The sequence below is a fragment of the Megalobrama amblycephala genome, linkage group LG7 (assembly GCF_018812025.1).
Source record: "Megalobrama amblycephala isolate DHTTF-2021 linkage group LG7, ASM1881202v1, whole genome shotgun sequence".
Lineage (NCBI taxonomy): Eukaryota > Metazoa > Chordata > Actinopteri > Cypriniformes > Xenocyprididae > Megalobrama > Megalobrama amblycephala.
The window spans coordinates 58,149,878-58,168,542 of NC_063050.1; positions in this window are offsets into that span (position 1 = coordinate 58,149,878).

Below are 18,665 nucleotides of genomic sequence, written 5' to 3' on the forward strand. Positions count from 1 at the left end.
CTTATTCCTCATTTGGTATCATTTAAAGCCCTTGAAGCTGCACTGAAACTGTAATTTTAACCTTCAATCTGTTGGTAGCCATTGAAATCCACTGTAAGGAGAATAATCCTGGAATGTTCTCCTCAAAAACCTTCATTTCTTTTCGACTGACGAAAGAAAGACATGAACATCTTGGATGACATGGGGGTGAGTAAATTTATCAGGAAAAGTGGGTAGCACTTTATTTTACAGTACGTGTACTTTCCTGGTACATATATAGTAATTATGTTGTACATACAGGTAAAAGAGTGGTAACACAAGGTACTTACCTGACATGTATGTATATGGAAACTAATAAGAAACACTGCTGTACTTTACAATGGTACATACATGGCAATTACTTTGTACCTATAGACAAGTGCTGGGTAATAACAGGTGCTTACTTATAGTGTCCGTATATGGTAACTAACAGACACATTACTGTACTTACTAATGGTATTTACATGGTAACTATGTAGTACTTACAGACAAGTGTGGGTAATAACAGGCACTTATGTTTGGCAACTAGTAAGACACATTAATGTACTTAGTAGTGGTATATACATGGTAACTATGTTGTACTCACAGACTAGTGTGGACACACATAGCAGACACTTACTTACAGTGTGTGCATGTTAACAACAGTACAAAACAGAGGCTTACCAAATAGTGTTTTCTTACTGATGTCATTTTAAAAAACAAAATTCTCAAGAAATAAAGTAATTGTTTTGCTGCACTATTTATGTACTTTATTTAGTGTTTTATGCACTGTTAATAATAAATTGCTCTCCACAATAGTGCATCTTACTTTGCAGTCCTTACTAGTTAATATGCTTAAGCTTATTATTACAAACGTTAAAGATCTGGTAATTCCTATGTAATGTTTATGTACAAGGATGCACTTTATTTTACAGTCCTATTTCCATGTATTTACTATGAATGTACTAGTGAATATACCAAATAGTTAATGTGTAAGTTACACCTGTGGCCGGTTGCATAAACTTAGCCTCTAAATTAAGACTGTGACTTAAGATCTAGTTTGACCAACTAGCACTTAGTTAGGGCTAATCAGTCTTAGTTTTCTGATTAGACTGATCTACCTTTTATGTAACTGAATTTACAAAGTTAGTACCAGTCTTGAAGAAAAAATAGATGACTTTAATTTTAAGACTAGTCTAAGTAGTTTATGCAACTGGCCACTGTAAGAGCTGGTAATTCCTATGTAATGTTTATGTACAAGAATGCACTTTATTTTACAGTCCTATTTCCATGTACTTACTATGAATGTACTAGTGAATATGCCAGTTATTTAATGTCTAAGTTATACATTACTTAGGTTGGGGAGGGTCCTGTTATTACCCACAATTGTCTGTAAGTACTACATAGTTACCATGTACATACCATTAGTAAGTACAGTAATGTGTCTGTTAGTTATACGGACACTATAAGTAAGTGCCTGTTATTACCCAACACTTGTCTATAGGTACAATGTAAGTACCATGTATGTACCATTGGAAAATACAGCAGTGTTTCTTATTAGTTTCCATATACATACATGTCAGGTAAGTACCTTGTTTTACCACTCTTTTACCTGTATGTACAACATAATTACTACATATGTACCAGGAAAGTACACGTACTGCAAAATAAAGTGCTACCGAAAAGTGTATTTAAAAGTGGACTAATCCTTTAAAAAAGAGGCAGCAATCTCTGCATGGAGATTCATCTGTGATTCATCTCAATTCATCTGTGGAGGGCACAGTCATGAACTCCTCCACTAAGCAGTCCCAGATTGCAGTCATCACGTCTGGGACAACCTTGTAGACTGTGGAGACACCAACACGGAAGCTCCGGAAGGAGTCTTGGTCCGGAAGGAGTCTTCAGTGGCAAGATATCTGAAAGAGAAGAGAGAAAATAAAAAATAAAATAAACATTGTTATAAATGCTGATTGCAATTCCATATTAGTAAATATACATTTATAGTACTGATGTTTTATCTTCATTTCTCTTTAGTTTTTTACAGTTAAACAACAACACGCTTGATAAAATGCCCTTAATACTTTACCTTTATTTAGCATTTGCTCTGATTTGCTAGCTACATTGCAAAAACAGACTATTATTCAATATTATAATATAGCAGTTACCTGCACAATTCAAACCCCACTTTGACTGTTGTAGATGAAAGTTAATTGCCAAGACTATATGTCTGTGGAGGTTCTCAGTCATTAATTACTTGTAATCACACAGAATATTAAATTATTTAGTGACCGGAGACAGATGGACAGGCGCTCTGTAGGTGGAATAGAGTGCCTGTATTTGGTGTCCTGGAGGGAAATCCTCCCACCGACATGAGACAACAGGTCACAAAACTGGGACCGGCTCAGTCAGAAGTACAGCTGAATGCAGCCATCATCCAGGCGCAGCTCCTGGAGGACTTGGTGAAACTCACCAAGCTGGGTGTGCCTCTGAAGGATCTGAACCCAGACATGGCTCCAAATGAGTCTACGCTGTTTTTCGGCCTTCCATAGCCCATAAAGTGCAGCTAGCCTCTCAACAAAATCCATGTCAGCTATTTTGCATCTGTTGTGAAGTGAATTTCAGGGCTAATGAAGCGCGTAAACTCAAAATGTTCAAGCGTCCAAGTATGCGTGAATAGCACAATTTATTCGCACAAGTCACATCTGGTGTGAGCGCCCCATAAGTGAATACTTACATACAATATTAATTTCTCACCAGAAATGACATCAAAAGTGTAAAACAATGGTCAGAACATACATTTATACTCAAACTGACCACCAACTGCAACTTTAAGACACCATCTTTATTTTCTAGCTCAACAGTCACATAACGGAAAGCACAGGATTGTGGGATATCAATTCAATTCAATTCACATTTATTTGTATAGCACTTTTTACAATACATATCGTTTCAAAGCAGCTTCACAGAGAATGTATGTCAACATCACAATTTAAAGAATGCAGTTAGCAAATAATGTAATAATTTAGGCAATTAATTTACAATCACTGTTAGCAGTTTAACTGAACATAGAAGCAATGAGCTCCTGGAAAAATGAATTACATATTAACAATAATTAGGATATATAGAATTTAGGAATGTGCATGATGATCCAGATGATTGCGTCTTCTGAAGTCCTCGCAGGAGTTGGCGCCGTCTCTTTATAGGTGTTGGTCATCTGAGGTCTTCTTAAGAGGCTGGATCCAAACTGAAGCTGATGTACTCTCTAGTCACCTCGGGACACCCGTCCCGAGATAAAACAGAAAAGCAAATAGAGAATAATTAGCGTAGCTGCTGTTCATAACATTAAGCAAAGATAGTCATGTGCAAGTGATTTGACATGAGATGCATTACGTGAATGCTTGGCTAAAGAGATGTGTCTTTAATCTAGATTTAAACTGGGTGAGCGAGTCTGAGCCCCGAACATTATCAGGAAGGCTATTCCAGAGTATCGGAGCCAAATGTGAAAATGCTCTCCCTCCTTTAGTGGACTTAGATATCCTAGGTACAACCAGAAGTCCAGAGTTTTGTGATCTTAAGGAGCATGAAGGATTGTAGGGCGATAGAAGATCGGTTAAGTACACAGGAGCTAAACCATTTAGAGCCTTATAGGTCATTAGCAATACTTTATAATCGATACGGACCTTAATGGGTAACCAGTGTAGAGATGATAAAATTGGTGTTATATGATCATATTTTCTTGACCTGGTAAGAACTCTAGCAGCTGCATTTTGTACTAATTGTAGCTTGTTTATTGAGGAAGCAGGACAACCAGCTAATAATGCATTACAGTAATCTAGTCGAGACGTCATGAAAGCAGGAACTAACTTTTCTGCATCAGAAATAGATAACATATTCCGTATCTTAGCAATGTTTCTGAGGTGGAAGAAGGCTGTTTTTGTAACATATGAAATATGATTTTCAAAGGACAAGTTGCTGTCTAATATAACACCAGGTCTTTAACTGTCGAGGATGGAGTAACAGAACATCCTTCTAAATGCAGATTGTAGTCTGAGAGATTCTGTGTACAGGTTTTTGGCCCAATAAGTAATACTTCAGTCTTATCTGAATTTAATAGAAGAAAATTACTAGTCATCCAATGTTTTACTTCTTTAATACATTCTGTCAGATTGGATAATTTAGAGATTTCATCTGGTTGTGTTGAAATATATAACTGAGTATCATCGGCATAGCAGTGGAAACTAATTCCATGTTTTCTTATAACATTGCCGAGTGGCAGCATGTATATTGAAAATAGCAGAGGGCCTAACACTGATCCTTGCGGCACTCCATAGTTTACTATCGTGATCTTAGATTTTTACCTGTTTAAATAGACAAAATTGTGTCGGTCTGATAGGTACGACCTAAACCACCGTAATGCCTGTCCCTGAATACCAGTGTAATTTTGTAGTCGATCTAGGAGTATTTTATGATCTATAGTGTCGAACGCAGCACTGAGATCAAGTAACACTAGTATTGAGACACAGCCCTGGTCAGAAGCTAGAAGTAAGTCGTTTGTAATTTTAACGAGCGCAGTTTCTGTGCTATGATGAGATCTGAATCCTGACTGAAATTTTTCATAGATAGCGTGTTTTTGCAAGAAGGAGCACAATTGGACCGACACCACTTTTTCTAGTATTTTAGACATAAATGGAAGATTTGAAATGGGTCTGTAATTTGCTAATACATTTGGATCTAATTGTGGTTTCTTAATGAGAGGCTGAATAACTGCTAGCTTGAACGGTCGTGGGACGTGACCTAGAGATAAAGACGAGTTGATAATATTGAGAAGAGGTTCTTCTGCTACAGGTAACAGTTCTTTCAGTAGTTTAGTGGGTATTGGATCTAGTAAACATGTTGTTGGTTTAGACGCAGTGATAAGTTTATTTAGCTCTTCCTGTCCTATAGTTGTAAAGCACTGCAACTGTTCTTGAGAGGTGATAACTGAGGCTGAATCATAAAACTCTGTTAAAGGTTGTACATTTACAATTGTATTTCTGATACTTTTCTCAGTAATGTTTTGTTCTGGTGATGTCTGTTTATTTGTTAATCTAGCCACTGTACTAAACAAGAACCGTGGATTGTTTTGGTTATTTTCTATGAGTTTGCGGAGATGCTCGGCTCTGGCTGCTTTTAGAGTCTTTCTATAACGGGACGAGCTGTCTTTCCACGCGATTCTGAAGACTTCTAAACGAGTTTGTCTCCATTTGCGTTCTAGATTATGAGTTTCTCTTTTGATAGAGCAAGTAATACTGTTGTACCAAGGTACAGTATTTTTCTCTCTAACCTTTTTTAATCTCATCGGTGCAACAGTATCTAATGTACTAGTGAAAATGGTGCACATACTGCTAGTCATTTCCTCAAGATCATTTGCGTGTTTGGGTACGATGAGCAGCTGAGACAGATCAGGCAGGTTATTTGTGAATTTATCTATAGTTGTCGGGAGAATTGTTCTGCCTAGTCAAGTCAAATTTATTTATATAGCGCCTTTTACAATTTGTAATTGTTTCAAAGCAGCTTTACATATTAGGAGCACAGAAAAAAGAGAAATGGTTAAAAATAAGATGTACAAGCAAGCGTGGTAATATGTAACATATACAAGATGGTGCTACATTAAGCCAATGTCGGCTGACTCCCAGGGGTGGAAAAAACCCCCTAGGAGAAAAACCCAGCATGCTAACACTGGGAAAAAAGTCCTAGGAGGGAAAAAACCCCTTGGAAGATATATATAATATATGTAAATGGATATGGAGATCAAAATCTGAATTATACATTTTTATTATAGAGATTAAAAATAGATTATATATAAATATATGTAAGCGGATACGGAGATTTAAAAATCTGAATTATAGATGCAGCCAGAACTGGATCTGTAGGCCCATTGTCTCCTGGGCTACGTTGTAGTCAGGTCCAGACACAGGTTCTCCATCTGATCTGGATACGGCCTGGATCCAGCACCCGGCAAACCTCAGGATAAGCAGAGAGACTGATATTAGCGTAGATGCCATTCTTATTCTGATGTACAGGTATATCTAGTGTTATAGGAAATGTTCTCGGTTCCGGCCGACCTAATTATTGCAGCGTAACAATCCTTTAACGGATTTGAAAAATGTTAATGTATTGATAATGTGTTATGTGTATGCAAGAGCAAAGAGATGTGTTTTTAGTCTAGATTTAAACTGACAGAGTGTGTCTGCTTCCCGAACAATGCTAGGAAGATTGTTCCAGAGTTTAGGTGCTAAATAGGAAAAGGATCTGCCGCCTTCAGTTGATTTTGATATTCTGGGTATTATCAACTGGCCTGAATTCTGAGATCGCAATAGACGTGAAGGACTATAATGCACCAAGAGCTCGCTTAGATATTGGGGAGCTAAACCATTTAGAGCTTTATAAGTAAGTAGCAAGATTTTAAAATCTATACGATGTTTAATAGGGAGCCAATGTAATGTTGACAGAACTGGGCTAATATGGTCATACTTTCTGGTTCTAGTAAGAACTCTAGCTGCCGCATTTTGGACCAACTGTACTCTGTTTAAAAGCCGAGCAGAACAACCACCCAGTAGAGCGTTACAGTAATCTAGTCTTGAGGTCATGAATGCATGAACCAACTGTTCCGCATTCGTCATTGAGAGCATATGTCGTAATTTAGATATATTTTTTAGATGGAAGAAGGCGGTTTTACAGATACTAGAAACATGACTTTCAAATGAAAGATTGGTATCAAAGAGCACACCCAGGTTCCTAACTGAGGACGAAGATTTAATGGAGCACCCGTCAAGTGTTAGAGAGTATTCAAGGTTTTTTCGTGAGGAAGTTTTTGGTCCAAAGATTAGGATATCAGTTTTTTTTTAATTTAATAATAAGAAATTGCTTGTCATCCAGTTTTTAATGTCAGCTATGCATTCTGTTAGTTTTGTGAATTTGTAGGTTTCGTCAGGGCGCGAGGAAATATAGAGCTGAGTATCGTCAGCGTAGCAGTGAAAACTAACACCATGCTTCCTAATTATCTCTCCTAAGGGCAGCATGTACAGAGTGAAAAGCAACGGTCCTAGTACTGAGCCTTGTGGTACTCCATATTGAACCTGTGATCGATACGACATCTCTTCATTAACTACTACAGACTGATAACGGTCAGATAAGTATGATTTGAACCATGCCAAAGCAATTCCACTAATGCCAATATAGTTTTCAAGTCTTTTTAAAAGAATGTTGTGATCGATAGTGTCAAAAGCAGCACTGAGATCTAATAACACTAATAGAGAAATACAGCCACGATCAGATGATAGGAGTAGATCGTTTGTAACTCTAACGAGAGCAGTCTCAGTACTATGGTACGGTCTAAATCCTGACTGGAAATCCTCACAGATTCCATTTCTTTCTAAAAAGGAGCACAGTTGTGTTGAAACTGCCTTTTCTAGTATCTTTGACAGAAAAGGTAGATTCGAGATTGGCCTGTAATTTACTAAATCTCTCGGATCTAGTTGAGGTTTTTTAATAAGAGGTTTAATAATAGCCTGCTTAAAAGTTTTTGGCACGTATCCTAGTGTTAACGATGAATTAATTATATCAAGAAGTGGACCTATGACCTCTGGAAGCATTTCTTTCAGTAGTTTAGTCGGCATTGGGTCTAACATACATGTTGTTGATTTTGATGATTTGATAAGTTTAGATAATTCTTCCTCTCCTATAGCGGCGAATGATTCTAGTTTTACCTCAGGGACACTACAGTGCACTGTCTGAAGCGAAACTGTAGACGGTTGCATGTTTATAATTTTCTCTCTAATATTTTCAATCTTGCAAGTAAAGAAGTTCATAAAGTCATTACTGCTGTGCTCTATGGAAACGTCAGCAGTTGAATCTCTGTTTCTAGTTAATTTAGCCACTGGGTCAAATAAATACCTAGGATTATGTTTGTTTTCTATTAAGAGATTTGAAAAATAAGTAGATCTAGCATTTCTTATAGCCGTTCTGTACTCAATCATTTTTTCTTTCCACGAAAGGCGAAAAACTTCTAGTTTTGGTTTCTTCCAACTACGTTCAGCTTTTCTAACAGCTCGTTTTAGAGCCCGAGTGTGCTCATCATACCACGGCGTTGGATTAGTTTCCTTAATCTTCTTTAGACTTAAAGGAGCGACTGCATCTAATGTGCTGGAAAAGAGAGAGCCAATAGTTTCTGTTGCAGCATCGAGTTCTTCTAAGTTGTCAGGTATACTAAGGCGATGAAACTGCTCGGGGAGATTATTTATAAAGCAATCTTTAGTGGTAGAAGTGATGGTTCTACAATATTTATGGCTGGGTGGTGGTTTTGTACCCTTGGCTAACTGTATTATACACGACACTAAATAATGATCTGATATATCATCGCTCTGCTGTAGAATTTCAACAGCATCAATATCAATTCCATGCGACAGTATTAGATCTAAGGTATGATTACGACAATGAGTGGGTCCTGACACGTGTTGTCTAACTCCAATAGAGTTTAGAATGTCTGTAAATGCCAATCCTAATGAGTCTTTTTTATTATCTACATGGATATTAAAATCACCAACAACAAGGACTTTATCCGCAGCTAGTACTAACTCTGATAGAAAATCAGCAAATTCTTTGATAAAGTCAGTATGGTGCCCTGGTGGCCTGTATACAGTAGCCAGCACAAATGTCAGCTTACATAATGTTACATAAAGCACCATCACTTCAAAGGAATTATATTTGAAATTCTTTTGAATTGTTCTGAATATATTACTATAAATTACGGCAACACCTCCCCCTTTGCCTTTCTGTCGAGGATTGTGTCGATAGTCATAACCTTGAGGACTAGACTCATTTAAAGTAATGTAATCGTCTGGTTTTAGCCAGGTTTCTGTCAAACACAGCAAGTCTAGTTTATTTTCTGTGATAATTTCATTTACAATAAGTGCTTTTGAAGAAATAGATCTAATATTCAGTAGCCCAAGCTTTATCATTTGTTTATCTAATTTATCTGTGATTTTCATTTTTTGAACATCAATTAAATTTTTACCCTTAAAAGGTTTCGGAAGTTTTTTGTATTTACTAGTTCGAGGTACAGACACAGTCTCTATGTGATAATATCTAGGTGAACGAGTTTCTATGTGCTGTGAATTATCTGAGTTCTGTGACGTGAGGCAGCTAGCAGACGGTCGGTTTAGCCAGTTTGTCTGCGTCCTGATCTGGGCCCTGGTTTGTCATGGTTTAGCTCTAAGACTATTTGCCAAATTTCTAGATAGAAGAGCAGCACCATCCCGGGAGGGATGAATACCATCTCTTTTCAACAGATCAGGTCTGCCCCAAAAGCTTTTCCAATTGTCTATGAAACCTATATTATTCTGCGGACACCACTTAGACAGCCAGCCATTGAGTGATGATAACCTGCTAACTATCTCATCACTCCGACGAACAGGAAGAGGGCCAGAACAAATTACTTCTGCTGACATTGAATTTGCGAGTTCACACACCTCTTTAATGTTAATTTTAGTGATCTCCGACTGGCGAAGTCGAACATCATTTGTGCCGACGTGGATAATGATTTTAGAGTATTTACGATTAGCATTAGCCAGCACTTTTAAATTTGCTTTGATGTCAGGTGCTCTGGCCCCCGGCAAACATGTGACTATGGTGGCTGGTGTCTCTATTTTAACGTTCCGTGTAATAGAATCGCCAATAACTAGGGCACTTTCAACAGGATTCTCAGTGGGTGCGTCACTGAGTGGGGAGAACCTGTTTGATGTTCTAATCGGAACGGAAGAGTGGTGTTTGTTCTTGCCATTATGCCGCCTCACAGTCACCCAGTTAGCCTGCTGCGTGGCTTCTACAACCGGAACCGAATGTGCAGTGTTTACTAGGCTAGTCGCATCCAAAGCAGTATCTAAGGCCCTTTCATTCTCACTATCCTCAATTAAAGTTTGGATGCGTGTCTCTAATTCTGAGATTCTCTCTGTCAGCCTGACAATATCCCTGCATTTATCACATGTGTAAGTCTCACTGCTGACAGAAAGAGCTAAGCTGTACATGTTGCATTTAATACACATGATAATCGTCGGACATGACTGACCGTGTTTTTGTAGAGTAGTCTGTCCGTCGCCGTCCGAAAAGCTGCATCGCACACGGGACTCGCTAGCTGGATGTCTCGGTCGCTTGCCGGTGCCTGGGGCAAGGGTGATGTGCGGGACGCTGTACCTCACGGTGGATCTGTGAATGCCGGGCAGCAAAGTCTCCACAGCTTCCCGATCTGGCAAGGACAGATCAGAATAACATACATCGGATAAATCCGCCATTAGATCGACAAGGAAGGTTAGTTTAGAGGGGGAAAAAAAGAAAGTAGACGGTAGCTAGCAGGCTAGCGGGCTATGGCTGACACTAGGTGATTACGCTGGTAGATTACTAGTAATAAATCGTTCCGTTTAGTAATACTATGCAATAGGTTAAGTAATCTAGTGAAAAATAAGAAAGTTATATTATGTGAATAGGAATGAAGAGAAGGATTTAGGATAAACTCCACGAAGCTTCGAGCGTAGGTCAGACAGCAGGCAGGCAAAACACTGAGCAGAGAGGCAGACCTAGTCGATATCGCGGCGCAATTTGACAGATATCATCAGTATGCAGTACACAAGTTACAAGGTAGTGGTCAGTGACATCATCACTTTGCGGTAGAATTTCTATATCAGTTGGATTGATTCCATGTGATATAATTAAATCTAGTGTATGATTAAAACGATGAGTGGGTCCAGTGACATTTTGTTTGACCCAAAAGGAGTTTAGTAAATCTTTAAACGCAGCTCCTAATGCATCATTTGTATTGTCAACATGAATGTTAAAATCATTTTATCATGATATCAAAGGCAGCGAAAGATACACATCTATGCTGCCTTCAAAAATCAGTCAGATGAAGGAATCTTATTAGACAGGATATGATGCTAACTTTGGATTTGGACGTGCCTTGATGCCTTCCTACCTTGGAATGTGTCCTCTAAAGAGGCAGCATTTTCCAGTTTTCAGATGGAGTCAAACAAATACACTCGCAAACTTCACTAAGCACTTCTTTTGGCATGTTTAACTTCGTCAAGTGGACGAGGGAAGTGTATTTAGACAGGCTCTCAAACCCTTGATTTTGACAGAAGGGAGCGAGTCAACTCAACGTTGTTATGTGACGTGTAGTGTAGGCCTAGTATAAAACTCTCACGAAGAGGAAGATTTCAAGGAAACAGGCTTTAATAACAAACACTCAGGAAACAGGTTAAAGTGGGGAGTGTCACGTGAGCTGAGAATACGATGGCAGCTTAGTTTTGTGGCTCCGCCAACCCCACTCATATTCATTTATATTTACATGCTTCTAACTAATTGTTTGGCCATTATTTTATGACTTTGTACCTGGCAACAATGATATGTCCCTTACGGCATACGAAATCGGCCGGCAGGCAAGCGAATCGTGAACAAACACACGAAACGGATAAGATGGAGGACTCTTTTGCCGCCATGATTGCATCAGCGATGGAGAAGCAACAGTTGTTTATTGAAGCACAATTTAAAACTCTTCAAGATGACAACATTCAGACGGAGCTGTCCAGTTGTTCCAGTGGAGTAAGAGAATTACATGATAGATATTCCAGCCTGAGCAGCCAGGTTCGTAAGACAGAGAAAAACTATGACAAATGTGCCGCGAAAATGTCGACCTATGCAGAGAAACTAGCTGACATGGAAGAACGGAGCCCCTGGGATAACATTCGCGTTTTAAACTTACCTGAAGGCGTGGAAGCTTTGAATCTCATGTCCTACATCTCAGATTCTCTACCAGTATGGTTTCCTTCATTGATCGGCGTAAAACTCGAAATAATGAGAGCTCATCGCATCGGCCCTTCAAACAACACAGGCAGGCTTCGTACGGTGATTATGAAGCTGCTGCGCTACACTGACCAAGAACGAATCCTCAGGGCGTCGAGGGAATTTCTGATCAAAGTCGAGGGAAAAGACATCAGATTCCCTGTGGATTACAGTGCGTTTACCATCAACCGTCGCCACGCTTTCTATGAGGTTACAAACAAGTCTCAGGAAATGGGCTTCCAGACTTTTTTGTTGTATCCGGCACAACTGAAACTGACTCGAGGATCGACCCAGCACATCTTTAAGTCTCCCTTGGAAGTTGAGGACTTTCTGAGTGGTTTGGCCGCACAAGAGAATGATGATGGGTAATAAGACAATGTACTTGATGCTTGTGTTTCTACTGGAATTCTCAAGGTACTTGTCAGTGTGAAGTTTAATATTTGACTTTTTTGGCCTATTTGGTAATGTTATTGCTGTTCTTTTTAGCAATCAACAAAATAGCAAAAATCTGTTAAAAGGAGTGGGTGGGTGGTGATATTGGTTCTGCCGCCTTTCTCTGGGTCACGTAGTCCATTAGTTGGGCATTGTTCACCCTTATGTCTGTTATTTACTATTATTTTTATTTGTTTGTGCTCATTGGAAGTGGTACTTAGATGTTCTAATGTTTCTGTGAGAAGTTGGGTGTCCATGGGTGTTGTGGTGACCAGGGTTGCTGGGTATTTTTCCCTCTGTGGTATTAGGTGTGGTTCGAAAACGTCTCGGGTTACTTATGTAACCGTGGTTCCCCGAATAGGTCATTACGCATTGGGAACGCCTCTGCGTGATTGCGTTGTGACACTGCCACATAATGAACATGTTTTAACCACTCTGTATATAACTGTATATTTGTGTATCAGAGTTTTAATAGGTTTTACATGTTTTATTGTCCATTTTACTCCTCTTAAAAATGTGTGTGTTTGTCTTTAAGAACTGAGACTTCACCTGTCATGTGACCAATCACCTGACAGGTAGTAGGAAATAGCATCTCATTATAAAAAGAGCAGTATGGCCTAAGATAGGGGTCTCAAAACACTTAGGTCAAATCGCTGCCTGGTTTGTGGAGTACCTTTGTTTGAACACTCGCTATTCCAGGACTTCATTCTTACACTTGCACTTTGGATTATTGCACATTGGATTGTATATACACGGGTGGACACATTGGACTATCAACACACAGAGTTTCTGTGGACTGTTTTAGGGTATGGAACTGATGGACTGTATGCTTTTACCAGTCTAAGGACTCTTTATATATCTTGTGTTGTTTTAGTTCAGTGTCATTTAGATTGGTGTAAATACATATCTGTTTCTTTTATATCTGCTGTTTTCTTGTCTTCATTTTAAACCCAACGTACAAATATTTTAAACAGTTCTCCTTTTAATTGTGTTACCTCTGCCGGTAAGGCTGAGCGTTACATATTGGTGGCCCGTACGGGGATCGATTATTCTTGAATTGTTTAGTTGGGTGATAAAAGGAGAAAATGGCATATAAAAAACAGAATGTTCTTTCTAACACTGCTCCTTATACTAAATATCTGTACCAAACTTCTGAGAGTTTTAGTGATGGACAGAAATGTTGTTGTGAACAACTAAAAACAGAACTCGTTGCTCTTAAAGAAATTGTTTTAAAACTGGAGAAAAATTTTAATGATTCTGTGGAAAGTCATTTGAACCGGGAAATGTGTTTTAGAGAGGCTGTCAATGTGAAAATGCTGGAAATGGAGGATTATGTCAGGACTGTGGTGGAGACACTGGAGAAAGAGGTGAAGGATTGTTTATTGAGGAGAGACAAACAATCGGAGGAAAAACTAGAACAAGGATCTCCAGCTATACTCGGTGTCACTCCTGCACCCATCACCAGCCCAGAGGCCCTCCATTGTGCTCCTGCCACTCCTGCCCTCAACCTGTCTACAGCACAGCCAAACTCCACTTCATCCGGTAATGACAACGGTAACCTACCATCTACAGAACCTGACATCAGAACCATCTACTCCAGTTTACCATTTTCCAAAGAGGAACTTCTGGAGGCCCAGGCTGATGACACCACCCTTCTTCAACTAAAGGCTTCCTGTACTTCTACAACTCCCCAACACCACGGACTGCAATTACACCAGGGCATACTGTATCGGCGGGTCCAGAAAGGAAAGAAACACCTTCGGATGCAACCCGTCATACCTGGAGCATTGGTGCCCCAGCTCTTACAGCACTTCCATTCTCACACCTCCGAAAAACATCACGGAAGGGTAAAGACTCTCTTGAGGGTTATGGAAGTCGCCTGGTGGCCGCCCATCCGGAGGGACGTCTGGCAGTTCGTTGGTGACTGTGATCGCTGCCGGAAGAAGGAAAAGCGCAGGACAGCGAGGGGCCGACAGACATCAGAACCACTATATCATTATCATCACTCTTCAACAACCAACACGCTTCCTACTTTGGCCAGGAAGGACCACACGCCAGGGCGACTGGGTCTAATGTGTACCAGGAAGGATCAGCGCTACCTGTCCCGGGTTACCCAGTCTGGTTTAGTGGCTCTCCTCTCTTCAGTGTCTCCTCTGCCTCCTCCGTATACCATGTGCCTAGGTGGGAAGGCCTGGTTTTATGTAATTTATTTCAAAGACAAGTTTATGCACACGGGGAGGGGTAACCCCACAAAATGGAATATAACTGTGGCAAATTCTGGACGGGTATGGACTTCTTTCCCTCACACGCCGTAGGCTGGGGGGAGGGTCTATGTGACACTGCCACATAATGAACATGTTTTAACCACTCTGTATATAACTGTATATTTGTGTATCAGAGTTTTAATAGGTTTTACATGTTTTATTGTCCATTTTACTCCTCTTAAAAATGTGTGTGTTTGTCTTTAAGAACTGAGACTTCACCTGTCATGTGACCAATCACCTGACAGGTAGTAGGAAATAGCATCTCATTATAAAAAGAGCAGTATGGCCTAAGATAGGGGTCTCAAAAAACTTAGGTCAAATCGCTGCCTGGTTTGTGGAGTACCTTTGTTTGAACACTCGCTATTCCAGGACTTCATTCTTACACTTGCACTTTGGATTATTGCACATTGGATTGTATATACACGGGTGGACACATTGGACTATCAACACACAGAGTTTCTGTGGACTGTTTTAGGGTATGGAACTGATGGACTGTATGCTTTTACCAGTCTAAGGACTCTTTATATATCTTGTGTTGTTTTAGTTCAGTGTCATTTAGATTGGTGTAAATACATATCTGTTTCTTTTATATCTGCTGTTTTCTTGTCTTCATTTTAAACCCAACGTACAAATATTTTAAACAGTTCTCCTTTTAATTGTGTTACCTCTGCCGGTAAGGCTGAGCGTTACAGCGTCGTGAAGCACTCGTGTATCTAACCAATAATGTGACGAGACGTCAGAAGCGGGTGACATCACGGACCAGGAAACTATAAAGCATACCCAGAACAAAGAACGCTAGCTTCTGGATTATGGCTGAAGCAAGACGCTCACAGGTATGCTGAAGGTACGGCAAAGCGACGCAGCGTCTCTTTCCCTATTCAGGGATTACATAAGTAACCCGATCATGGGAACTGTCAACGCTGCGTCACTACGCATTGGGAATGCTGTCCCAACTACGCCGTAGTACCAAATACCTGTCTGTTATCTTTGAGACAGAACTGATGACCCCAGAGTGGAGCCAACATCCAGGTTGTAAAACCTAATAAATGTGTGCTGGGATGACCATCCAGCTGCATCACATATATCATTGATGGATAATCCTGACATTAGAGCCTCTGAGGCCGCCATACCCCTGGTAAAGTGGGCACAGACAGCTAATGGAGATAGCTCTCCCACCCACTTGCTCATCCTCTGCTTAGATGCTGGGCCTCCCTTCTTAGGAGACCCATAACACATGAACAATTGGTCTGTTGGACGTATGTATCTAAAGCCCTCACTGGGCAGAGCAGATTGAGTTTCTCCTGATCCGGACTTGTAAATGGAGGAGGACAGAAGGCCTGGAGTACAATGGGACCCGGGACATTGGTGGGGACCTTAGGCACATAGCCTGGTCTAGTGTGCAGGAATGCTTTGACCATTCCAGGGCCAAATTCCAAACACGAAGGAGCAACTGAAAGTGCTTGAAGATTTCTTATTCTTTTAAGAGATGAAATAGCCAATAGAAAAATGTTTTTTAAGGTGAGGAATTTTTCAGAAACTTCCTCTAGTGATTCGAAGGGAGCCTCAGCTAACCCTTCTAGTACCACGGCCAAGTCCCAGGCCGGAGTCCTTGTACGCACTGAAGGCCTCAACCTCAGGGTACCACCGAGGAACCGTATAACAAGGGGGTCTCGACCCACTGAGGAATCCACCAGAGGAGCATGATAGGCCGAAATGGCTGCAACATAAACCTTCAAGGTTGAAGGAGATAAACCATCCAAGAATTTTTCTTGGAGAAATTGAACCACAAGGCTAATAGAAGAGTGGACGGGGTCCACACTGCGTTTTCTACACCAAGTAGAGAACACTTTCCATTTGTATGCATACAGCTTCCTCGTGGAGGGAGCTCCGGAGTGGAGAATGGTCTCCACAACCTCAGTTGGGAGACCAGCATCTATGAGCCTGGCCCCCTCAGAGGCCAGGCCCACAGTCTCCATAATTCTGGACGTGGATGAATTATCATGCCGCCTGCTTGAGACAGGAGTTCCTGCCTGAGAGGAAGCTCCATCGGGGAGCCATCTAGAAGTGACACTAGGTCTGAGAACCATATCCTGGTTGGCCAGTACGAGGCTACCAATATTAGACTGACCCCTTCCTGGCGTGCTTTCTCCAGAACTCCTGGGAGCAGAGCGAACGGGGGAAATGCGTACAGACATAGCCTTGGCCATGTCTGTACCATAGCGTCCAGACCCAATGGTGCTGGATGCGTTAGGGAGAACCACAGTGGACACTGGGTTGACTCTCCCGAAGCAAATAGGTCTACTTCCGCTTGACCGAAATTTTTCCAAATGAGCTCCACCACCTCGGGGTGGAGCCTCCATTCCCCGGGCCTTGGCTCCTGCCTCGACAGGGCGTCTGCTCCCACATTTTAATGCCCTGGGATGTAAGCTGCTCTCAGTGAGAGGAGCTTCCCATGAGCCAACAGGAGGATCCGACGGGCCAATTTGCAAAGTTGGTGAGACTGCAGACCCCCCTGATGGTTGGTATATGAGACCACCGACATGTTGTCCGTGCGGACCAACACGTGATGGTCCCTCAGGTCTGGGAGGAAGTATTTTATTGCAAGAAATACCACCATCATTTCCAGCCAATTTATGTGCCAGGAACGCTGATGGTCCTTCCATAGACCCTGAGCTGAGCGACCACTCATGATCGCACCCCAGTCCGTGAGGGAAGCATCTGTTGTAAGCATTACGCGACAACAAGGAGCCCCCAGCACGGGTCCCTGGGACAGGAACAAAGGCTTTTCCCACACGACCAGAGCACGAAGGCATCACCGCGTAACTTTGATCGTGCGAAAAGGATTTCCCCTCGGAGAAAACCCCTTTATCCGGAGCCACCACTGCAAGGGTCTCATGTGCAGAAGGCCAAAAGGTATCACATTGGATGCAGCTGCCATCAGACCCAACAATCTTTGAAACTGTTTGACAGTGAGTGACTGGCCTAATTTCACCCCATTCATGGCATCGAGAATGGAACTCACACGAGCAGGAGACAGATGTGCCTGCATCGTGGTGGAGTCCCAGACTACCCCTAAGTAGTTAATAGTTTGAGCCGGAACCAGCACACTTTTCTTGGCATTGAGCCTCAGCCCAAGCCTCTTCATGTGAGACAGAACAACATCTCAATGTTGAGCTGTCAGATGCTCTGATCGAGCTATGATTAACCAATCATCGTTATAATTCAGTACGCGGATGCCCTGGAGTCTCAGTGGAGCCAGAGCTGCATCCACGGACTTTGTAAATGTGTGGGGTGATCGAGATAGGCCAAAAGGAAGAACCCTGTATTGGTAAGCTTTGCCCCTGAAAGCAAACGTGGGGAACTTCCTGTGCTGAGGATGGATGGACACATGAAAGTAAGCATCTTTCAGGTCTATCGCCACAAACCAGTCCTCGGACCTGATCTGTGGGATAATCTGTTTGAGTGTTAGCATCTTGAACTTGAGCTTTTGTACGGATCGATTTAGCACACGTAAATCTATGATCGGACGCAGTCCTCCATCCTTCTTTGGAACAATGAAGTAATGGCTGTAGAACCCTGACAGCTTGCTGGGAGGAGAAATCCTTTCTATAGCTCCTTTTTGCAAAAGCGTCATAACCTCCTGTTCCATTACCAGAGACTGCTCAGGGGTCACCACCGTGGGAAGGACCCCATTGAATTGGGGCGGGTTAGACCCTGAATTTTGTAACCCTTTTCTATTGTGAGCAGCACCCATTTTGAAATATTTGGGAGAAGTTTCCATTCTGCCAGAAAATTTACTAAGGGAACCAGTCTCTTGAAACTGGCCTCTGGTGTTTTTTGAGCACTTGACTCAGCGCCCTGAAGCGGCGAAATGGCAAGAAACAGCCGAATCAAATGATGACCGGCCCTCCATGGAGGGTCAAGGGTGGAGACCGCTGCACCCTGAAGCACACTAGGTGGCAGGGTTAGCACAATGGCCCCCTGAGGGCGCCGAAGAGGAGTGGGTACTGAGTATTTTAATATCCGACCCTCTCTGGAGGGGGCTGCCCTCCAATGTCCCGCGCCACTGGCGTCAGGACCTCTTCGAAGCCTTCTTGGTGA